This window comes from Berghia stephanieae, chromosome 1 (genome assembly GCF_034508935.2).
Source record: "Berghia stephanieae isolate SIO BIC M18660-M18661 chromosome 1, UCSD_Bste_1.3, whole genome shotgun sequence".
In the NCBI taxonomy this organism is placed as follows: domain Eukaryota; kingdom Metazoa; phylum Mollusca; class Gastropoda; order Nudibranchia; family Aeolidiidae; genus Berghia; species Berghia stephanieae.
Window position 1 is genome coordinate 134,697,690 of NC_088360.1, and position 7,019 is coordinate 134,704,708.

Here is a 7,019-nt window from a genome sequence, read left to right on the forward strand (position 1 = left end):
AATTTTCTAGTTTTTGCAGGAGTTTTTGGTGGGGCAAAGTATCAAATGCTTTGGAAAAGTCAAGGATGCCGATATCTGCCAGTGTGTTGGCATTCTGGAGTTTCAACAGGTCGTTTACAGTTATTAGGAGTTGGCTTTCACACGAGTATCCTTTGCGAAACCCGTGGTTTAGGTCAGTTACGATGTCATTGTTCTCAAAATGGTTTATCAGGTTCTTACAGATTATATGTTCTAATAGTTTGGATATTACAGACGTCAGTGTGATTGGACGGTAGTTCTCTGTTTTATTTTTGTTGCATATTTTTAAATACAGGTACGATGTTTGAATTCAGCCAGTCATTAGTTAGCATCCCGGTGTCGGACGATTTTTGGAAAATTATGCATTATGAGGGGGCCAAACTCTCAGCACACTTCTTTAGTACTGTGTTGGGAATGTTATCTGGACCTGACGCCTTAGATGGGTCGACGTTTTTCAGCAACTTTTCAACTCCTGAGATGTTTATGTTGATATTAGAAAGAGATTGGTTACACCTCTGTGATGTCGGTGGGGTGGTTGTCTCGTGTGGACCATGGGGGGTAAAGACAGATTTAAATTGATCCAAGAGGATCGTTGCTTTATCCTTCCCTCAATGTACAGGGTTTCATTTTCTTTCAATGAGGCTACATCAATGGATTGTTTTTCTTGCTTTTTATGTAGTTCCAAAATGGTTTGGTATTGTCTGTTTCAAGTCCTTTTTCTATAACATTGTTAATGTGTGTCATTCTGCTTGTAATATTTCACTCCTACTTTGCTTGACGCTGCAACGATTTGTATGTGTCCCACGTTCCGCTCAGTTTAGCCCACTTGAATGCTATTGCTTTGCGTCTTAGTAGTGCTCGTATTTTCCTGTTCATCCACGGCGTCGGTCTTGTATTTTATGTACTTTTTGTGAATTGACTCCTTGATTGCACTGAGTAGGCAGGAGTGAAAATGGCTCCACATTTCATTTACATCCATACCGCTTTTGTGCTGTTCTGTGATCTCTGATGACAGTCCCTCGATTCGTGTTCGTAGTGCGGCCCAGTTGGCCTTTTTGAAAAGGTATCGTGTTTTGGGGGGTTGGTTCATATAATTGGGATTTAGTGTAGTTTCAGTAACAACGCAGGCATGATCTGATATTCCTAGTTGTGATGTTGTTGAATGGATCAGTGATGGATTGGATACGGAAACAAGATCTAAAATATTGTCACCGCGTGTGCATTCTTCGTGAATTTGTGTGAGGTGCGCTCCTGTTGTAATTTCTATGAGGCTTTGTTGTATTGCACGTTGTGGACAGGAAGATAACGTTTTTGAACCGTCCCAGTTTATATCAGGACAGTTAAAGTCTCCTGTTAGAATCATTTGGTTTGGAGTTTTTTCGGAATTTATTATTTCAAGCGATTTTTGCAGTTCTACGATGTCAGTTTCGTTTCGATGAGGCATGTAGAACGATCCAACAAGGATGCTTTTATGGCCTTGGATTTTAACGCTTACCCAAATTATTTCACAGTCAGTTTTGAACTTTGTTTGCTCACAGCCTGTGAATTTTCTATCAACGAGTATGAATACCCCATCTCCCGGTCGCCTGGTCTCATCGTCTTCATTTTCATTTCCTTCATCTTCTGCTTCCTCTCTAGGTAGTTTTCTGTCATTTCGAAATACCTCGTATTCTTTTGGGAAAATTTCACAGGACTTAATATTTAGCCATGACTCTTGTCCACAGACAATGTCTGGTTCATGTTGTCCAATGAGTGCACAGAATTCAGCTCTTCTGTGTACAATGCTACGACAGTTCACTGTTAGAATTTTTAGATTGTTATTAGTAGAATTTAAATGATTGCATTTTAATATTTGACTGAGTTGTTTTTTGATGTTTTCTTTGACTTCTCTTTATTTTGTTTTGTTTTTTTGTTTGTTTTTTTTTTTTTGCTTCCACCTTTATTTCCTCTTTTTGTTATTTTTCTGTATGCCTTGAATAATTTAATAGATCTCAAAAGGTTCACTATTTCTAAATTTGGTGTATTATTAATTGTGTGTCGTATTGTACGTAGGTGTTGGGGTGTATAGTTATAACAATAATTAGGTGTTGTCATTCTCGGGGTTCATCGTCGACCGTTGTAATAAGATTAAAATAGCTCACGGTTTTTTTCCTTAAAATCTTAAACGTAAACAAAAATGGTCTTAAGAGATTAAAAAACCTTGCAGAAATTTATAAAACTTTAAAATATTGCTAAATTAATTGTTTAAAATCCACGATTTTCGTCAAAAGCAGCACAAAGTCATACGAAGTCCTCTGAATATGAAATAAAATTCGTCCTGTATAGAAATAACACATAAACAGCCGTAAAATGAAATGATTTTAAGAGCTCTGTGCGTGAAAAGCAGTCTTCCAGCGCTGAACACATTACACAGTTTATTTTTCATGTGTCTATGCGCATTATAAAAGTATTCGTTGTATCAAAAATATATGAAAGTAAAACCGAGCGAACATTTTTAAAAAGGTTTTAAAATAGTTACAGACCATGATTCACATAAAGTTTGCATAAGATTCGGCTCAGCGAAACACATTCTCATTCTAATGGAAAGACTAACAAGCGAATTCATTTCGAATATACATATAACCAAACCCATCACAACACTATAATTATCTACTATCGAAAAATTGAGAAACATCAAATGAAATATAGAAACTCTTACCAGAATTAGATAGTTGAAAATGTTCATTTTGATGAATAGAAATAGCACGATTGAATTCAAAGCTACACTGGCCGACCTTTGAACACAAATGAATTCAAAGCTGGGATGGCGGTTCTTATCGAGGTAAATGTGACACATTCAATCCCACGTATTTCTACAAACTAGGCCAGAGTATACCAAAAAAAATATTTAATACAGTCGTACCTCCATATCCCAAAATTAGATAATCCTCTTCTTAATGTTGAAAGTTGCTGTTGGCTGGTATCCCTTGTAAAGTGATTTCAACATGATTAGAGAAAATTGTTCCATATAAATGATCGTGTTGTATGTTTTGGTGTTGGTAGTCGTAATAGTAGTAGTAGTATTATTGGTGGTGATAGTAGTAATAGTAGTAGTAGTAGTAGTAGTAGTAGTAGTAGTAGTTGTAGTAGTAGTAGTAGTAGTAGTAGTAGTAGTAGTAGTAGTAGTAGTAGTAGTAGTAGTAGTAGTAGTAGTAGTTGTTGTTGTTGTAGCAGTACTAGTAGTGGTGGTAGTAATAGCAGGAGAATTGATTGTTTATACTGCGTCTGGAATGTATGGTTAATAGACTTTAACCACCACCCCATCATAATCACTATCACCAGTAACAAACCATCAATCATAACCAGCACCACGAAACAACCATCACTTTTTCTGTTCTATTCTTATTTCATTTTGCTTTGTATAATTAATTACATTGATGACAGCAGTGAAGACAATAGTTTTTGTTCTGAATCATACTAAATGTGACCTCTGTCCATTCTTAAAGTTTGGGGGCTTTGAGTTATCGGTTTGCGGGCAGCGTCTCTCTTTCTCTCCCTCCCTCTCTCTCTCTCTCTCTCTCTCTCTCTCTCTCTCTCTCTCTCTCTCTGTTGTTCTCTCTACATATAACCATGGAATAGATAACAACAGAAGTAGAAAAACTTCTAAAGTACATTGTGGCCTAAATAATGTTGTTTATGAGAAAGGTTTGATTGTTTACACTGTGCTTGTGATGCATGGCTAATGATTTAGGATCATAAACAAGATAGAACCATGGACTTCACCAAGTGAAGTGCAAAGACTCCATCCCATTCAGTCAGATACTCCGCTTGCGGAGACTCTGTCTAGAAGATGATGAATTTGCGCTGCAACGTGATCGCATGCTCGATTTTTTTAGGGCACGGGAATATCCCGAAAGGGTTTTGCTTAAGGCTGTCCGGAAAGCCAGCCTCGTGTCGAGAGAAGCAGTAATGAGGCCTCGCAATGCCAGGAAGCAGGAGACACAGCGTCCCATTTTAGTCCTCACGCATCACCCCCATGCCGATCAAGTGAGGAACATCCTATTGCAGAACTATGGGATCCTCCAGGCGGGCGAAGACACCCACAGAGTTTTCTCAGAACCCCCGTTGGTAGCATATCGACGGGATCGTAACCTGAGGGATCTCCTTGTCAGAAGCCGCCTGGAACCCATACCTAGGGATGGACCTAAAGCCAGATCGTGTATGCGACCCCGATGCAAGACTTGTGGGCACCTGTGGGAGTATGACAGAGTCAGCTTTCCAGACAAGATTTGGGACATCAGGCGGCCGTTTACTTGCACTGACCGTAATCTAGTCTATGCGATTACGTGCTCCCTGTGTGGGATTGCTTACGTTGGTGAGACCGGAAAGAGGCTGGGTGACAGATTCGTGCAGCACTTGCGTGACATATCGAACTGTGCAGACACAGCAGTGGCCAGACACTTCAATCTGCCAGACCACTGCGATGTACAGTGTGTGCGTGTGTGTGTGCTCAGTTTTTGCCATTCGGACACTTCCGCCCGTCGACGTAGGGAAACTCACCTGATCAAGTTGTTGGGAACGCTGACTCCACGCGGACTCAACACCAGGATTGACCACCACTAGATGTCAACGTCACCCATATTCATCACCACTGCTGCTCTCACTTCTGCCACTACAGCTACTGCTGCTGCTACTACTACTACTTCTACTACTTCTACTACTACTACTACTACTACTACTACTACTACTACTACTACTACTACTACTACTACTACTATACTACTACTACTACTCTACTACTACACTACTAACTACTACTACTTACTACTACTACTACTACTACTACTACTACTACTACTACTACTACAACTACTCTACTACTACTACTACTACTACTACTACTACTACTACTACTACTACTACTACTACTACTACTACTACACTACTACACTACTACTACTACGACTACTACTACTACTGTTATACTACTAAAGTACAACTCTACCTACCTACCTATCTATCTACTACTACTACTATCTATCTATCTATCTATCTATCCTAGCTACTACTACTACTACTATCTATCTACTGATTATCCACCGATTCATATCATCTACCTTCCTAGCTACTCTCTCATATTGTCAATCATCCACTTTTCATCCATTAATATACATATAGACCCAGCTATCACTCGCTGTTTATCTCTTCGCCCTTCCTTCTACTCTCTACCCTCTCTTCTCTCTCTCTCTCTCTCTTCTCTACTCTCTCTCTCTCTCCTCTCTCTCTCTCTTTCTCTCCTTTCTCTCTTTTCTTCTTCTTTTCTTTCTTTCTTTCTTTGACCCCCCCCCTCCCTCTCTTCTCCCTCCCCCCTCTCTCTCTCTCTCTCTGATTCCCCCTCTCTACCGTCCGCCTCAAACCAAACCCCCCCCCCCCCCCCCCCCCGCCCCTTTTTTTTTTTTTTTAATTTTTTTTTAATTTTTATTTTAATTTTTTTTCTTTTATTAATTTCTCTCTCTCTCTCTCTCTCTCTCTCTCTCTCTCTCTCTCTCTCTCTCGCTCTCTCTCTCTCTCTCTCTCTCTCTCTCTCTCTCTCTCTCTCTCTCTCTTTCTCTCTCTCTCTCTCTCTCTCTCTCTCTCCTCTCTCTCTCTCCCTTCTCTCCCCTCTTTTCTGACCATCTACCTATCTATCTGCCTATCCATCTATCTATTTATTGGTGTATTCCACTTTACTATCGCATCGTTCCTTCGCGAAGATTCGACCTTCGCTCATCCAACAAACCCCCCCCCCCCCCCCCACCTCCGCCGTGACCCTTTCACCTCGCCCCCTCCACCCCCCCCCCCCCCTACTGTTCCACTACAGCGTTCAACTACTACTACTACTACTACTACTACTACTACTACTACTACTACTACTACTACTACTACTACTACTACTACTACTACTACTACTACTACTACTAGCAAAAAATTTTTTATTCTCTATTGTCTTCTGGCACTTTTCTATTCACTTCATATCTTGTTGTTACCAACATAAGTGCCTGCTCCACTCACTTTTCTGAATTAAAAATTCACCCCATACACCGGAGCATACTCAATGTCTCAATCGTTTCTATGTTATATGTTTGTGTTGAGAAAATTGGCTATTAAGCTTAACTGCTGGTCAAACTTATTCGCGATGGTGGTGTACGAACGAATCGGCGGTCTCAAGAAGTGGGTGAGAGAGGGATCTAGTAATGACTTTGAGTTTGAAACGAATATTTTTGTGTTCGTGGATAGCTCACACGGTAGAGCCACGCTCTCACCTGCCAGGCGGAGTTGTCGTACCAATAAGGTCGCAGGTTCAAACCCCTCCACCGCCGCGAAAAATTTTTATTCTCTATTGTCTTCTGGCACTTTTCTATTCACTTCATATCTTGTTGTTACCAACATAAGTGCCTGCTCCACTCACTTTTCTGAATTAAAAATTCACCCCATACACCGGAGCATACTCAATGTCTCAATCGTTTCTATGTTATATGTTTGTGTTGAGAATATTGGCTATTAATCTTAACTGCTGGTCAAAATTATTCGCGATGGTGGTGTACGAACGAATCGGCGGTCTCAAGAAGTGGGTGAGAGAGGGATCTAGTAATGACTTTGAGTTTGAAACGAATATTTTTGTGTTCGTGGATAGCTCACACGGTAGAGCCACGCTCTCACCTGCCAGGCGGAGTTGTCGTACCAATAAGGTCGCAGGTTCAAACCCCTCCACCGCCGCGAAAAATTTTTATTCTCTATTGTCTTCTGGCACTTTTCTATTCACTTCATATCTTGTTGTTACCAACATAAGTGCCTGCTCCACTCACTTTTCTGAATTAAAAATTCACCCCATACACCGGAGCATACTCAATGTCTCAATCGTTTCTATGTTATATGTTTGTGTTGAGAATATTGGCTATTAATCTTAACTGCTGGTCAAAATTATTCGCGATGGTGGTGTACGAACGAATCGGCGGTCTCAAGAAGTGGGTGAGAGAGGGATC